Below are 17,768 nucleotides of genomic sequence, written 5' to 3'. Positions count from 1 at the left end.
TGTTTCTCTTCCTCCCCTCCCCTCTCTCTAAAAATCAATAAAAACATATCCTCAGGTGAGGATTAAAAAAAGAAAAAGAGGAAAGGACCAGGTCCTGAGGTTTCATATGTGCCGAGTGCTATACTTTGTGTTTTGTATCTATTAACTTGTTCAATTCTCTGAGGACTTCATGGGGACTAACCACTATTTGCCTCTGCTTAGAGGTGAGAGAGCAGAAGCAGAGAAAATTTAAACAACCAGCCCAAAGTTGTCCAGTAGATAGTGTAGTCCGGTGAGTGTCACACACAGATCACCTGACGTGCCATCAAGCTGAGCCTAGGCCGCCCCAGGTGCCATAGTCCCTGGGCATCCAAAACCCTCTCCAGGCTCCTAAGATGAGCCTGGGCACCTCCGCCTCCAGCTTTCTGCCTCCAAATCCTCTGTATGGGCTTGGGACCACACCAATCCTGATGAGTAACTCGGTCTTTTTCTCATTTCCTACAAGAGCATAATGAAGCAGGAGCCAACAAGTACAGAATGCCTTTGAGAGTGCCACAAACTTGGGGTCACAACACAGAACAACTCCCAACAATCCACCAAAAACCATTTCTTATTTCTGCAGAGGCCCAGGGACGTTTTATTATTTGCTTACAGGATTCTTACTTCTCTCTCCTAGATGGGTCCCCACTGTAGTTTGCCACCCCAGGTCTTACCTCCCTTCTGACCCCGCTGTCTTCGATCCTCTTCTCTCTCCTTCCAGGTGAGGAGAGAACAAAGCATTTGTTTCTCTAAACATCCATGCCTTTGGGGTCTCATCTTCTGTCCTTAGCAGTTTGTCAAGATATTTTTCTAGACAGAGGCAATTTCCTCCTCTGAGAGGGATGTTGAAATGAGCTGCTAAGAAAATTCATTATTCACTTGGTGACACCAATAAATATGAGGTCTCCACTTGCATTTTTTAAGCCCATATGTATGATTGTTTATATGATTCCTAATGCTGGTCCACACTGGGAGCCAGGGGCGGCAAGCTTATTCACTTAGCGTGTCCTCTCTTGACTTTCACTCCTGAGATCTTAGGATGATGCAGACTTTATTGTGGCCAAGGCTGGAGGCTGTCCTAAACCCACCCTCTAAACAACAACTCTTTCAGGCACACAGCAGAAGCTCCTTGAGGGGAGAAGCCTTGTTCGGTCAATTCTATATCCTCAGAATCTAGCACAGAGCTGCATACAGAAGGCATTTATTCATTTGTTCATTCATTCATTCATTCAACAAACATTTGTTCAGTACCTGCAATGCTCCAGGTCCTATTCTAGGCTTTAAAGAAATAAGAATAAAAATGATACATTCCCTGAACTCAGGGATGAGTATATATTGGAGTTTCTTGCAATTTTGGGGACATGAATCACAATGAGAAATTGGTGAAAGATTTAGATCATCTTCCCAGAAACTACACAAGTATTTTGGCATATAGTCCTTGGTAGATGGAAGCATGGCCCAATTCTTCACTTGTTTCTGTATCATGCCCTTGGCCATGTAGCTTGGCAGGAGGACTTTCCTAACAAAGGGAGGTTGGACTTGGCTTTGAGCTCATCGTGTACGTTGCTATGGCCAATGGGATGTCAGTGGGAATGATACGGAAGAAGCGTGAAATGAGCTTGTCCTTTGGGGCTCTATATCTTGCACTTCCACCACCAGCATGAGAAGGACACGCCTGGGCTGGCCCTCTAGTACAGAAGGGAGATGAGAAACAGTGGAACAGAGCCCAGCTGCCCCAGCCAAGGCTGACCTAGATCAGTCAGCAGCTATATATCCCCAGAGATTTAAACAAGCCCATATAAGATGAGCAGAAGCCCTGGAAGAACCCCAGCTGAGTCCTCACATAACTGGTCAGTAATTGTGGGAGGGCACTGGGGTGTTGTAGTTGTTTGTAGTTGTTGTGGCAGTTAAGAATAATTTAAAATGTTAAGGGCTTAAAGGATAATCTAAAGGTCTGTAGACCCCAAGTGGAGGAGGACCCTTGGCCTTTTAGGGGACACAGCAAAGGAGACAGGAATGACAGTGTCAACTGATGGTCACTGGTGTCAATTCAACACCAATAGGAATTCCCAATTTTGGGTGCAATGAAGAAGGAAACTTTATTCAGTGCAATCAGCTCAATGGTGATACCGCAGGGCTGCGAGAACAGCTTAATAGTGTTACAGTTCAATTATGAAGCAGCAACAGCAGTGAAACAGCAGGGCTAAGAGGTGGCCCTGGGGCAAAGCCACCCTCTGGCTGGACAGCTCAGCTCTGCTCTGCTCTGCTCTGCTCTGCTCTGCTCTGCTCTGGTGAGATGTCTCAGCTCCAGCCAGAAACACAGCCTTCAGTCCTTGGTGAAAAGGGAAAGTGCAATCCGAGCCTGAGGAGAGCTGACTTACATAGACAAAAGTCCCTGCCCCTGGTCTCTGATTGGTCAATCCTCATGCAAATGAGGATTAAAAATCCTTACAGTTTAACTGATCCAAAAGACACTGCTCTTATTGGTCAGAATGGAACCGTTCTGATGGGTCGGTGAAGATGCTGATGTAGAGATATAGCTGCATAGCTCCAATTAGACAGGGGAAGCCTCAGTCTTATTGGTTGAAACACAATTCCAGGAACTCCTTTATAAGGGCTGGCTCAGATGGCAGGAACACAGTGCAGACAGGATGCTCAGCGTGGGAGGCAGGCAGCTTAGTGCAGGCTTCTCCCTGAAGTGTGGTTTACCTGAGAGGTCTGTGTAGAAGTGGATGCTAGGCTCTGAGTCTTAATTTGAGCCCAGTTAGCCCCAGGAGCCCTTCTGAGTAGGCGTCTTCTTTCTGAGGGTCCACAACAGCACAGTGTATTAAGCACTGCAGAGGGGTAGAAAGAGGTGCTTTAGGAGCATCTGACAGAGGCTTGCTTTGCACAGAAGCTGATGTCCAAGCTAAGATCTGAAGGACAAGCAGCCATCAGGCAACTGGGGATGAGGACATGGGGGGAAGAGTTCTGGGAGTGGGAATCAGTCAGAGCAAAAACCATGACATGAGAGAAATGTGACCAGTTAGCCCTTTTGGTGAGCTTGCAAGCTTTTCAGTTTAAGTTCTCCAAAAGCTCAGAGAGGAGCCCTGGAGACTTCCAATTTTTTGAGGATACTCATATAATATTAAAATATGAAGATATGCTAAAAGAGAGGGTACAAAAATAGTAGTAGAATTTAAATATTTTTCACCCTAACCGGTTTGGCTCAGTGGATAGAGCGTCGGACTATGGACTGAAGGGTCCCAGTTCAATTCCGGTCAAGGGCATGTACCTTGGTTGCAGGCACATCCCCAGTAGAAAGTGTGCAGGAGGCAGCTGAATCGATGTTTCTCTCTCATAGATGTTTCTCACTGTCTATCCCTCTCTCTCTCTTCCTCTCTGTAAAGAATCAATAAAAAATATTTTTTAAAAGAATTTAAATATTTTTCATGGAACAAATGAACAATTTTAACATCAGGAGGAATGTAATGTCCCTATGTTTAGTCTTATTTTAATGTAACATTAAATGCCTAAGCATGTTTTTCATGAATGTGAGAATTAGTCCTAATGGCTTTCCTGCCTCGCCCAACTCCAATTTAGTTTAAAACAGAGGGTGTGAACACAAAGATACAGAGAAGTTAAGTAACTTGCTCAAGGTCATCCAGCTTGAACATGGGCTCCAGCCCTCCTGGATCAGGAAAGCCATTAGGACTAATTCTCACATGGGGAGAGTCAAGCAAGACTCAATCATTTCTTGATAAACTAAGTGAATAATTTTCAGATGTCTATAGGGAGAAAATGCACCCTGGCTTAGTGAGGGTCCTTTCAAAGGCTCTGTCATGGGTCTAAACTGGAAAATCCTTAACCCCAACTACAGGGCTTGGGGCAAGGCCCCCACCTTGGCCATCATAATCACCAAGAGGCCCCCAGCTGTCCTGACAGCCCCTCAGAATTGGTCCAAGCTGCTCATTACCCCAGAGAAGTACAGAGGTGACAATGGTGTCACAGCACCACCTTGTGGCCACACCTGAGAAACCGAAAGGGCTACTAGTGACACAAAGCTTGAGTTCCTCTCTCTCTATATATATGTATTTGTGCATGTATATTCAATATAAAATATATGTATACGTATTCAATATAAAGTATATATGTGTGTACATATTCAATATAAAGTATATACATATGTATATATGTATGTATATATTTAATATAAAGTGTATATGCATGTATATATATTCAATATAAAGTATATATGTATGTATATTCAACATAAAGTATATGGCACAGAGTGTGCACATTGTGCTCAGCACATGGTGAATGCAATTATTAATATTATCATTATTATCATCATGATACTGTAAAAGTACCTGAGTTTCTTTCAAATTAAATGGGCAAATTAAATTTTTGAAGATCATTAAGAATTCGTTCCCCCTTTACTTTCATTCAATAAACACGTACTAAATGTTTAATATATGCCATCCCTGTGCTGTGTAACTGGGGCAGTGTGAAGGAGATATGAAAATGACTGAAGTGTGGTCCCTGCTGTGACACATTTCCAGTCCTGCAGGAGAGGTAAACATGTAAACCGCCGGCTGCACGTGCTGATAGAGACATACCCAGAGCGCCAGGACTGTGCAGAAGCAGCAGCAGTTCGTTTAGATGCCTGTGATTTTCCCTTAACGCAATAAAATTGCCGTCCTCCCAGTGCTCCCACGCCCTCTGACCCCCCAGCTTCCTCTCGCTGCTCTGGCCTCTCTCCAGCACCTGGGAGAGCTCCTGGGCACCTCAGATGATCCACGGGAAACTTCTTAAAACTGCAGAATAGGCAGAGGGCCAGGAGGGCTGGAGCCCATGTTCAAGCTGGATGATCTTGAGCAAGTTACTTAACTTCTCTGTATCTTCGTTCCCTCATAAGCAAAAAGGAGGCTGTTAATAATAGCCCTGGCCTCGTGGCTTCATAGTGAGGATTGAATGAGGTTGTATGACACTTAGTTTATAACACATGGTAAACCCTCCGCGTTTTCATTACCAGCTGTGGTCCGCAGAAATTCATCCGCTTGGCTCCACATGAGATCTGGGTCCAGTTTTGTAGACGTCTAGGCACTTTCTATTATTAAACTTTGGTTCAACCCCATTTAAAACTTAACTCTCCTATATGACTCAGCACCCCTCACCCAGCGTCTAGGGCACTGGGAACTGGGGTGCAGATGGGGAAACCTGGTCAACTCTCTTCTTTCCTCCTTAAATTTTCTCCTCTATCATCCTCTGTGACTCTAAATCCTAACAGGGCCTTTCACTGGCCCCTGATTCATCGACAAGGATGATCCCACTCCCATCACTCACATTCCACCAGGTGTGGTTTGACTAGTGCAGAGGGAATATATCTGATCCATCCTGACGCTGGTGGTGTCTGAGAGAGGATCTTAGTGCAGGCGCTATTCCTGGCTTCCGTGGAGAGTGGCCAACTCTCACACTGCCCAATCCCAACTCCTTCCCAAAGGATGTCTCTAGAGGCCAGCCATGCAGCCTTTTGACCCCCATTCATGCCTCACCTGTTTGCCAGGTAATCCACTCGGGCAGGGCCACCGTGGTCCCCACTGCAGCCAGGTGGTGCCTGGCATGCCGGGGTTCTCTTTCCCAGCCTTACAGAGCGTTCAGCATTCTGGAGAAAGGGCTGTGCGTAGATGATGAAGAAGGAGTCCGTGGACGTGGACGAAAGATATTTTTGAAAGGCATTGGGGGTCAGAGGAGCTTCCAGCTGAAGGAGCTAGAAGGCTCTCACCTTGACCAAGGAACCTGCTTTTATTAGTACAATTTGTCCCAAGGCAAGGTGGAAATATACACTTCAAAGGGTACGGTATCAAAGGGTACATACAGAAACATTGTCAGTTTGGGGAATAGCCTACAGCTGTTCAGGTTTTGGCCAACAGGAGGCAATAAAATGCCCTGAGCTGTCTGGCAGTTAGCAATCATCCTATTCAGGTTTGGGGGAAATGCTTTGTAGCCCTTTCCAACAGGTAAACTACATATGTGGCTCACCCTTGTTGAGCCTCCCAAGCTTCACCAACCTTTGGGTAAAACACTTGTAATTATGACATGCTGGAATTGGTTCTCGGCACTGGCACATATGCATCTTCCTGGCGCTTGTCATATTTTCCCTTCTTAGGAATGGGATGCAGATGGTATTAATATTTGCACCCACTGTCTGGTATTCTCAGACAAAGTAACGAAAGGGCCTGCACACCTCCCAGCAGGTGCCTGTGCATCCTCTAAGGGCAGCAGCCCCTGCCACCTGCAAGTCCCTACTTAGGGCCTCAGTGCTCAGAGAAAATGTTTGCTGCCATTTGATAAAAATGCCTCTAAAAATACGTTGGGGAGAAATTAATGACTTTGTACCCTAACGAAGCAAAGTGAAATGGAACAGGTTATTAAAATGAGACTTTTCCTGTCTCAGTGTCAGCTCTGAGGCCTCAAAAAGGACACATAGTTAAAGGACACAATTGGATATACCCATGAAGGCTGAGAACATGAGCGCCAAGCAGACCCACATGGAGGTGCTGGTCCAGCTGTGCAGGCCCGGCGAAGGGCACTGGCATGGCTTCTGCTGCTCCCATTAGGCCTCCATCCAGTTTCCAGCCATGAACAAGAAAGCCGGATTCACAGGGGGAGGACAAGATGAGAAGTGATGAGGTCTTTGAGGAGAGGCATTGGTACTCTTTGTGGGTTGCTCTCCACACACAGGTGAGATGAAGGAGAAAGGTGTTTTGTGGATACTCCCTCCAGAAAGACAAAGAGGGCTCTGGCCAGTGTGTTCAGTAGTTAGAGCATCAGCCCGCTCACCCAAGGGTCAAGCGTTCAATGTTTCTCCCTCTTCCCGGCCATCCCTCCCTTCCACTCTCTGAAAATCAGTGGAAAAAAATATCCTCTGATGAGAATTAACCATCACCACAACAAAAGATGAACTGCTAGGGGCATTCAATGCAAGCTTCCCAAAGGCTGGGTGGGCGCAGGGTCAAGTTTATGGAGTCAGCCTTATGAGCAACCTGCACTCCCACTGAGGGTGAGACAAAGGGCCTGTGGCCAGGGCCTAGATGGAAGACTGGAAGCAGGAGCCAGCCATGAATCTGCTAGAAGAAGACGATCCGAATGTTTTTTATGGTAAGAATCCTATATAATAAAAGCCCAATATGCTAAGTGTCCAGTTGTCCATTCAAACAATCAAAGCATAATATGCTAATGATATGCTAAGGCTGCTCAACTGCTCGCTATGGCATGCACTGACCACCAGGGGGCAGACACTCCAACCAGTAGGTTAGTTTGCTGCTGGGGTCCTGCCAATTGGGACTGAGCAAGACAGGCCAGACATGCCCTGGAACCCTCCCACGGTCCTTCCCTAGCTGGCCAACCTCCTGCATCCCTCCCCAGCTCCGATTGTGCACCAGTGGGTTCCCTCGGCCTGGCCTGCACCCTCTCGCAATCCAGGCTGAGGGATGCCCCCCCCCCAAGTGCACGAATTTTGTGCACTGGGCCTCTAGTTTTTAATAGTTTTATTCAGATGTAATTGACATGAATAAACTACACACAGTTAAAGGACACAATGGGATACACCCTTGAAACCACCTCACAGTGGAGAGGGGAGGCACTTTCACCAAGCACAGGCACCGATGCACAAAACCCAGGTGCCGAGTCCTTCAGAAGGAGAAGTTCCTGACGCCAAGTCCTATGCGCCTAGGAGCAGCCCTCCCTCCCTGGAGCAAGCCCCAAGAGAAGCCGAATCACCATCTGGAGGCTGTGGGGGTGCCTGAATCAGAACGGGGTGGGGGTGGGGGTGATAGCCCTGTGCCCAAAGCACCAGCTGAGACAGCCCCGTGCTCCATTTCACAGAGGGATGGTCTTGCCCATGGCCCTGAGACATATGAAGTGTGTGGGCCCCACGCTCTGCCGGGTTGAGTGAGAACTTCCGTCACTGGGTAGGCTCCCTCTTCCCTGGCATGTGCTGGGGGCACCCTGCTGGCATTTGTCTCTGCTGACATTCAGAGTTGACCAGCCTTTCCTCTGATGGGCACAGCCATTCTTTACTGTGAAGCTTGCCCACCCGGAAACTGCCTTTCCCTTCGCCCGACTCTGCCTGCCTTCCCTGTGCCCGTGGTGCCATCTGGCAGCCTGACTCCCAGAGGGCACTCCTTCTTCCTTCATTGTCAAACCTGGAAAGGCAAATGCCTGCGGTACCCCAGGGAGGGTGGTGGAGAAAAGGTGGGTACCCTCTTTGTCTGAGAAGGACCTCCTGTAATTGAATATCATGTTTTTAAAAGAGGAAACTAATTTTAACTAAGGCACATGCAAGCATTGGGTGCAGAGAACCCAAAAAGGAAGGAATGGGATTCGTTCCCAAGTGCTTAATAAGGGTCTGGCCCTGTGCAAGGAGACTTTAAGCGGCACAGCAATCCTAGGTCACGGCCAGGAGTCCAAGCTCACAGCTGAGAGGACTGACACTCGGGTGAAGTGGCTGCTACTCTCTGGAGAACTGGGATCTGCACATGAGCATGTCTGACTCTGAGATTTCTCCAGGAACCCCAGAGTCAAAACCAGTGCTAATGCCTGTGGGGATGCTGTGTGAGTTGCCGCTGAGGTTACAAGGGTGTGGTGACTGACATGGAGAGGAAAAGAAAGTTGGAAAGGAACCATGCTACCCGATTAGCAGACTGCCTTTCCAGCTACAACAGGAGTAAGTTTCCAGGATGCTTTGTAGAGAGTCTCTGACACCTGAACTGGTTCCAGAGGGGCACCGTTTGCACCCAGCAGACGGAGTCTTGGTACTACAAGCCAGGCTAGTGGCTCCTCACTAATCCCCTTCTGTACACCAGGGCGACGAGGCAATGGCTTTCCAGCCCCATCAGACATGAAAGAGGAAAGTGCTCCCTTCAGAAGCTCATGACTGTGGTCCAGGCATGCACAGAGCTCACGCACTTGTAGATGGTGAGGCCTTAAAGGAACAGCAAGCTGCTCAGAGGGACCGGGAGAGACTTGCTCTGGGCCACGGCCAGGATGCAGTCCACTGGGAATTCTCCCACTCCTCCCATCACAGGGCCCTGAAAATCACCGTCCGGCAGCTCCTACCTGGCAGCCCCAACACATCCCTCACTGGGCTCCCTGGCTCTTGTCATTTCATGCTGTGAGGAAAGAAAGACAAAGGGAAACCCTGTTGGGGTTGACACTCTCAAGATATAAAGACCCCAAATATGGTGGAGAGGAAGCAAGAGGAGTCAATGGCTCGTGGCCGTGGTACAATGCCCGCTCCAGATTCCTGCCCCAGGCCCCTGCGGGAGCCAGTGCGAGTCCTCTCACTGAGAAGCACTATTGGGATATTCCACTCATGCTGCCAGGCTGTCAAGATCTGATAGGGGCTCTAATCGGTTTGGCTCAGTGGACAGAGCATCGGCCTGCAGACTGAAGGGTCCCAGGTTTGATTCCGGTCAAGGGCATGTACCTTGGTTGCGGGCACATACCCAGTAGGGAGTGTGCAGGAGGCAGCTGATAGATGTTTCTCTAATCGATGTTGCTAACTCTCTATCCCTCTCCCTTCCTCTCTGTAAAAAAATCAATAAAATAAATTTTTAAAAAAAGATCTGATAGGGAAGAAAAAGGAAAGAAGAAAATAAGCGTTTATCAAGTTTTTAAAAAACCCTATTTGATTTTCATTTAAATCCTCCAAATGATACTATTATTACCTGAATTTTCTAGTGAAGGAAACTTAAATACCACAGAGAAGTGAACTATGAACCGCAAGCATGGATTTGGGTCTTAATGTTCCAAGCAGAGAAAGAAAATTCACAAGCCTATTCATTTAGCACCAAAGCTTCCTAAACGAAAGTGAGCATTTTCAGAGAATGCGATATGTCAATATTTTGTTCTTTCTCCCGTTTAGTGAAGCTACATCTGGCAGGCAGAATGGTGCCCTCCCAAAGATGCCCACGGCCTAATCCCTGGAACCTGTGAAGTGTAGGTTACATGGAGAAGGGGAGTTAAGGCTGCAGATGAAATGAAAGCTGCCGATCCCTGGCCTTGAAGTGGGAAATCAGCCGGACTTATCCAGGTGGGCCCAGGGTTACCGCCGGAGGCCTCAACAGTGGCAGGAACGCAGAAGAGAAAGTCGGAGGTAGAGGAATGCCCACAGAAGCAGTCAGAAAGCTGCTGTGCTGCTGACTTTGCATATGGGGGAGGGGGCCACGAAATAAGGAATGTGGGCAGCCTCTGGAAGCAGGAAAAGGACAAGGAGATGGATTCCTCCCTAGAACCACCAGAAGGAACGAGGCCCAGCCAGCCCCTTCCTCATAGCTCAGGGAGAGCAATGTAGAACTTCCAACCTGCAGAACCACAAGTAAGAAATGTATAGATTGTCGCCACCAAGACTGCATTAATTTGTTTCAACAGCAAGAGAAAACTGATACAGCACATGGGGAACCAAATCCTGCAGCAGCAGCTGGCTTTAGTGGTGCTGGAGGGCAGTGGGAGGCCGACCTGGGCTTGCATCCTCACCTGACTATTCCTCCGGAGCCACCCTTCCCACTCACGGTGGGATGACCTTCCCAAGGAAAGCTAGTCGAGGATGATAGCTCAAATTCTACCTTAGACACGGATCAGTTACATGGAACATGTACCCTCTCACTGGAGCTTAAGTGAAAAGGGAAGGCTGGGTAGAAGCAGAGCAAGACCACAGAACCAGAAAACTCAGCGGACCTTTCTCCCTCTCCCTCCTCCTCCCCCTCCCCCTCCCCCTCTCCCTTTCCCTCTCCCTCTCCCTTTCCCTCTCCCCCTCCCTCCCCCTCTCTCTCCGTCTCCCTCTCCCTCTCCCTCTCTCCTGTCCCCCCTCCTGGCCCCTCTCTGCTTTCCATGTGTCTTATTTATTCTTCTCTCCTTGCAGACAGTGCTTGCCTGCTCTCCTGTTTGCACGAGGCTTCAGCGCGGCCACCCCTAGATGGTGGCCTCTGTCCCAGTGACCTTCCAACCTTCCAGCTTGGTGACCCTACAGCCAGCGGAATCAGTCTCCCCATCCCTGACCCAGATTCCCAGAACACAGAGAAACTGAGCCCGCTCTAACCTGCGGTTCCCTCTGCCAGTCATGGTCAGCAGGGGGGCTGGGCCAGCTGGGAGGGGCATTTGCTAAAAAGGCCTGCCACCTCTGGGGCTGAGGTTGGGTAGAATCTGTTAATGTAAAAACATTCAAACCTGTCAAGAATTGTGTGAGTTTATTTGAGCCAAAATGTCGACAATTGCAGGGAAACAATCTCAACGTATTTTGATAATGCTCCGGAGAATGGCAGTGTTTCACCTTGTTTTATACATTATGATCAAAGGAGGAGACCTAAGTGGGTTACATGAAATCCATTAGTGATAGATAAGAGAGGCGGGAGCAAGCAAAGCAGGGAACCCTCTGGGCTTGGGTAAAAAGTAAAATAATAGACACATACTTCCTTTACTGAGGTGGGTGCAGGATAGTTAACAGTCAACAATTAACTTGATAACAATAACAATGAAGGAATCTGTGGTACCTGTCCTGGCCCCCAGAGCTTTTGGTTGTGCCCTGAGGGGTCCGTAAAAAAGGGAAGTTACGGACAAGTTACCCTGACATTTCAAGCATATGTTATCATAGATACAGAAAAATAGTCTCAGTTAAGGTAAAGGTTGACCTTGTCAGGGAAGATACTGGCCTAGGATGTAACTGCTCACCATAACTGCTGTTAGTTAAGATTTTCATTTCAGACCATCCTTTGTGGTTACTTTTCCCTGAGCTTGTCAGGTCAGCATGTGGCCCCTTTCGTACACAGATCTTTAAGTCACCTTAGGGGAGGAGGGAGGAAATGATTGGCATCTTCAGGACCCCTCCAGGCCTTATCTTTGGAAACAGAAATGCATTCCTTCCTCTGGCTGAGCTGCCCTCCTCCCCACAGAGGCCAACTTGAGCCCTTGTTTTCCTCTGTGGCATCTTCTGTCCCTCCATTCTGTGACTGACATTCTCTTCTTTCCTATGTTAATATATTCAACCAAGTTACATTCAAATGTTGCTGGTCTGGGTATCATTCTGTCTATTTCTAGAGACTTTGCATATTTCGCAGTTTTGCTCTCAAAGGAAAGAATGACTGCCTGGTTCTTAAGGGAAAGGCACCTCGCTGTGGGCCCAAGTTCTGACGATTGTAACAATCAGTAATAATAATAACAGTAGCAGCAACTGTGTTCAGGATTATGGAGTTCAGAAGACTCCGTCCTTATAATAATTTCATGTGGTAGAGAAGGGAAGCGATGGCATAGATCATGAAAAGGAGGCTAACCGAGTTGGAATGATTTATTCAACGTCCCGTAGCATTATGTATACTTTGACGTAAAGAAAATGATAATTGTTTTCATTTATTGAAAAGAAAAGCCAGCTACTCTATACTTGCTATTTCTGACCCTCACACCATCCCTTTTAAGCATGATGTTGGGTGAAGTCCCCCATTTATAGGAGCAATGACCTGAAGCCCAGGCCTGTGCCCATGGACCCCACCCATGTCCCTAAACTCCTGGGAGTGCCTCCAATGGGATCTTCCTGCCCCTCAAGGCTCGGCTCAGACACCAACTCCTGAACAAAACCTCCCCTGGCTCTTGTGCACTTAACTGCTTCTTCTCCATGATTCGCCAGCAATCCATTCATCCTCCAACAAGCTCTGGTGGCTGAGCATACCGCTGGGATAGAGCAGCCCTGGCTCTGCCCACAGGAGCTGAAGTGCGGTCGGAGAGGGGACTGTAGGGAGTGTTATAAAGAAATACACTGTACCCACCAATACATGAGTGGTACATATGAAGTATGGTAGCAACTATACTTGGGTAAAAATTGCTGTTTAATATTTTAACCTTGCTGTTTTGGGTTCTGTACTCATTTAAAAGTTATTTTGATGTTCTAAACTTATGTATGCTATCCCAATACTCCATTGATGGTGGTTTGAATATCCCATTGATTGTGATCTCACTGGTTACTGAAGCACATTCTTCTGGGAATCAGAACAGCACAATTATCCTAAATTGTTTCAGTAGCTACAGATAACTGAGTTTCAGTTGACTCAGTGGTCCCAGAATCTGGACAGCACAATTATTCTAAATTGCCCAGGTGGTCCCAGATAATGTGTTTCTGTTGATTCAGTGATTCATAGATAACTAAGTTGCTCAAATTCTGCTTCTGTAAAAATGCTTTTTTGAGAAACAAGTTCCTCATTCCAGACCCAAAGATGTAATCGATACTTTTGTGATACTCTGCCAATATAAGCCAGATGTGGCAAGCTGTTCGGGGCTGCGAGGTCTGGAGTGCTTTTGCTCCCTCGTATGCCGCCGGCTTTTAATAAAATGACTCCATAATTCGACTTTTTGAGGTGTCCTTTGTAAGATGGGGTTACACTACAACACATATGTACAATGGAATATTACTCGGTCATAAAAAAAGATCTTACCATTTGCCTAAGCATGGATGGACTTTAGGGGGTATTATGCTAAGTGAAATAAGTCAGAAAGAGAAAGACAAATACCATGTGATTTCACTTAATATGTGGAATCTAAAGAACAAAATAAATGGACAAATAAAATTGAAACAGACTCATAGACACAGAAAATGACTTATGGTTGCCAGAGGGGAGGTGAGTTGGGGGACTAGGTGAAGGGATTACAAACTGGTAATAAATATTGGGAGAAACACTTTGTGAAGTATATGATTGTCTAATCACTATGTTGTGCACCTGAAACTAACACAAAATAATATTGAATATAAAATGTAATTGAAAAATAGAGTAAAATAAAAATACAGGGTGTGGAGGGAGTGCCCTCCAGAAGCCAAGGCCTGGCCTGGATGGAAGGCAGCTGCTTCCTGAGGAACTGGCCTTGATGTGGCACCTGCAGGCAGAGCCAGCACGGTAGGTGGAGGGGGTCACAGGGCATTCTAGGAAGGGGCTTGGGAGCAGGGACAGCAGAGAGCATGGCGTACCTGGAACTGGACATTTTCAGGGCCAACAGGAGCACAGGGGACAAAGTGGTGAGAGGCCAGAAGCCTAGAAAGTTCCTCATGGCCTTTGGGCTGCTTAGGAATCTGGGGCTATGTCCTGAAGTCTCTGGGAGCCTGGCGTGGGGTGGAGTTAGCATGATAATGCCACGGTATGAGCTAAAACTATTTGGCTATAAGGAATAGAAGGCAACTCAAGGGAGCTCAGGTAAACTGGGGCAATCTCTGTCAGGCTACCCAGACATTCAGTGAATCCGGAAGGGCCTCGAGGGCTTCGGAAATCCAAGAGCGGGTCTCTCTCCACTCCTTGCTTGTGCCACTCTGTGTGTCTGCTTCTCTTTCTCTTTCTCTCCTTGCAGATTCTCTTTCTCTGCTTCCCCCAAACAAGGGAGACAATGGTCACCCTACAGCCTCAGGTTCAGGTTCTAAATTTTAGTTCTAGCTGCAAGGAGAGACACACGGTGTCTATTAGTCCCAATTCAAAGTCCTGGAGAAAGAACTCAATTGAGCCAGCTTGGGTCAGTGAGTTCACCCCTCATGAAATGATCTGCAGACATCAGAGGAAGCTCAAGACCTTGTCCTACCAATGTGGCCTCAGGAGATGGGGCTGGTCTCATAGGAGGAGCGGACACCGGCTCACAGGCTCAGCAGACTCAAGTAACAGCTGCTGTAGACAAATCAGATCTGAATGGACACAGGTCACCATCTCTGCCCTGTGGATGTGTTACAGTGGCACTGGAGACACTGAAAATTACCTCATCCAGGTAAGAGAAGGTGAGGACTTGGGTCCGGGTGGTGGCTGTGAGTTGGGGAAATGCTCACGAAACCTTGAGGAGGTAGAACTAGCAGAACTTGATGACTAGCTCGACATGAAGCATAAGGAACAGGAATGCCAGGTGATTGTCAGGGTCACACTCGACCAACTGGGTGGAAGGTCATGTCATTAATAAAACATGGAGGACATTGTCATAAAAACGGGTTAGGGTGGACGGGGTTCAGAGAACAATGAGTTTGGAACATGTTGAGTTAGTGGAGGCAGCCAGTAGGCTGTTGGACATACGGGTGTAGAGGGGAGGGCTGCCCTCTACAGACTAGCAAAGAGGTGGCCGTTAGAACAACAGAAGGGAAAGAAATGGATTGAAAAGGGCCTGGAGTGAGAGAAGAAAGGGGTTTAGGACAGATCCCAGGGGATTCCAACTTCTAACTGGGTAGAAAAAGAAGCTGAGTGAGAGTCACGCTCAGTGGATGTTCCAGAAACAATGGAAATATCTTCGAGGCCACCAAGAGGCCAGGGGAGCCCAGGCCAATGTGGCTCAGAGTTTGAGCATTGACCAGGACATCACGGTTCAATTCCCAGTCAGGGCATATGCCTGAGTTGTGGGCTCAATCTCCAGTGGGAGGTGTGCAGGAGGCAGCTGATCCATGATTCTCTCTCATCATTGATGTTTCCATCTCTCTCCTCGTCTCCCTTCCTCTCTGAAATCAATAAAAAAATACATTTTTAGAAAAAGAGGACAGGGGAAAAGGACCAAAAAGTATCCAGTAAAACAATTTGTCTGTCTGCTGTATTTATAGACACACGTTTTCTTACAGTGTCTATTTCACTACGGACTGGATGCTCCTTTGGTAAAGATGTTCTGATGCCTTTATTCCCAGCAATTAGCTCAGATGCCTGGTGCAGAGCAAAGTCTTGATAGCTGCTATTGAATGAATGAATAAATATGGCATAGGCAGTCAGAGATATTACACTTGCTTTCGGATGGGGCAGGCAATGTACTGTGAGTCTTCAGTAATTTACAATAGATGGGCAGGGATGTCGCCGGAGCCTTTGAAAGGACATGCAGTCTTCCGCTGTCCTTGATGTGAATGAGTCCAGGCTGGCTTGTCCGGCTCTCATCACAAGCACTTTGGCAGCCACCATCAGAAGAGGGACGTGGGTACTTGAAAACAATTTTATTTACATGCTTTCAGTATTCAAATTGTATTTGCATGATGAAATCTAATTACCTCCAAAGCCAAGGCCCTCTGCAGTCTAATCCTTACCTGAGTTGTCCATTAATGGGGTTTTCTTCTATTTATGAAGTACAAGGGCAGCCCTGTGTATCAGTGGACACAGCCAGAAATCAGTGCTGGCCCTCGCTGGCTGAAAACAGAGACAGATGGAAAACTCTAAAACCCCCTTGTCTTTATTTGTTGGAAATGTAAACAGCTGCCAATACAAAACGTGGGGAATGCTGCTTCCAGGGTACATGCCACCCGCCAGGGAGAGTAATTAAAATATTTAGCCATGGGCATGTCCGAGGCGCAGGTGACTCAGAAAGGACCTACTATGTCAGAGGCCCTGCTACGCACACGGTAAACCTTGGCTGATGAATGATGGGGACGGGGTCCAGGTGAAAGAGCCTGTAGCCAGAGCAGGAGAGAGGCACTGGGCAAGGGGTGGGGGCAGGGGGCTTTGGGTGGTGGGTATTTGCCAGTCAGCCTGAAGTATTTTTGCATTTTAATAATTGCAGAGTATGTACCTCTGTGTACTTGCTGACTCCCAGCTCTGGGCAGCAGCCTAGGGCAGGCCAGCAAGGCTTTCCGGGTTTCACCTGTTTCACAGATAAAGAGGCTGAGGTTTAATGAGGAAGGTTTGGATAAAGGCCCATAAGCCAGTGGCAGGAGAACTGGCAGGTGAACCCAAGTCTCTTTATTCCCCAACCCGATGCTCAATTAGATCATCACCCCTAACTTTCCCCTAGAACTGCTTTGAGACACAAATACTTGTCACTAATGAGTGTAGTAAAGCTGAATTTGTTTGGCAATTTTACCATTATAACAACAGTCGTATGTATGGTTAAAAAGAGAAGCCGTCCTCCGTGGAAAATCCGTAATTTTCATTTATATTTATATTTTAATTACACATCCTAGCAGAGGCAGTTTCAAAGTTCTCTCGGCAGAAAAATCCTGAAGTTATCTCCTTGGGCGAGCCCCACTCAGGAGCTCTGCCTGCCTTTTTCATGACAATTGGGACTTTCCTCACACCGAATAACTAGGTACGAGCACCATAATTAACTGCATGTCCTATAAACCGGTGACAATGAAAGCTGAGAACACTCACCTTATAAGATGCAGTTTTCACGTTTGGTGACAATGCTTTGAAAACACAGCACAGCATGGCTCCTGTGGGTGAGGCCCCTGCTAGTTCTGTTTTAATTATTGGCGCAGTTAGATGGTCCTCGCTGCCCCTGAATTCCTGCTCCGTCAGCCAGCAGGCTGGGACACTCTTCAGAAGCAATGTAAAGGATTTGTTCAAGAATGTAATCAGCTGCATCAGGGTCCCACCACCTTGTGTTCCTGACCTCATTTCCCTGAAACGTTGAGGCAGGAGTGGGCTAGAGGTCGTCAGGAAGACAAGTGCTGTGTCCTGCTAACTGCCGTGGTCTGGGTGCACTAGAACGGACAGCGCCGGCTCTGAGGGTAGGGCTGGGTATGCCAAGCGCAGTGTTTGTGAGATGCAGGCCCCTCGTTCTCAGTTCCAGGAATTGGGAGGAGGATGAAAAGGGTGAGTGTCTGTTCAGATTGGGAGGATTTTCCTGGACTCCCCACCTAAGAGATGGGAATGAAGATCCAAAGCCTCTCTAGCCGAGGTCCCTCCCCGATCGCCTTGGTAGAGTTTTGCGTGGTCTGGCTTTTCAGACAGCACCACTCTGTCTCACTTAGAATGCTAGTGAACCCTATTTCACTGCGACACGTCTCTGACTTA

The sequence above is a fragment of the Plecotus auritus genome (genome assembly GCF_963455305.1).
Source record: "Plecotus auritus genome assembly, chromosome: 7".
NCBI classification, from domain to species: domain Eukaryota; kingdom Metazoa; phylum Chordata; class Mammalia; order Chiroptera; family Vespertilionidae; genus Plecotus; species Plecotus auritus.
Note: the sequence above shows the minus strand (reverse complement) of the source record.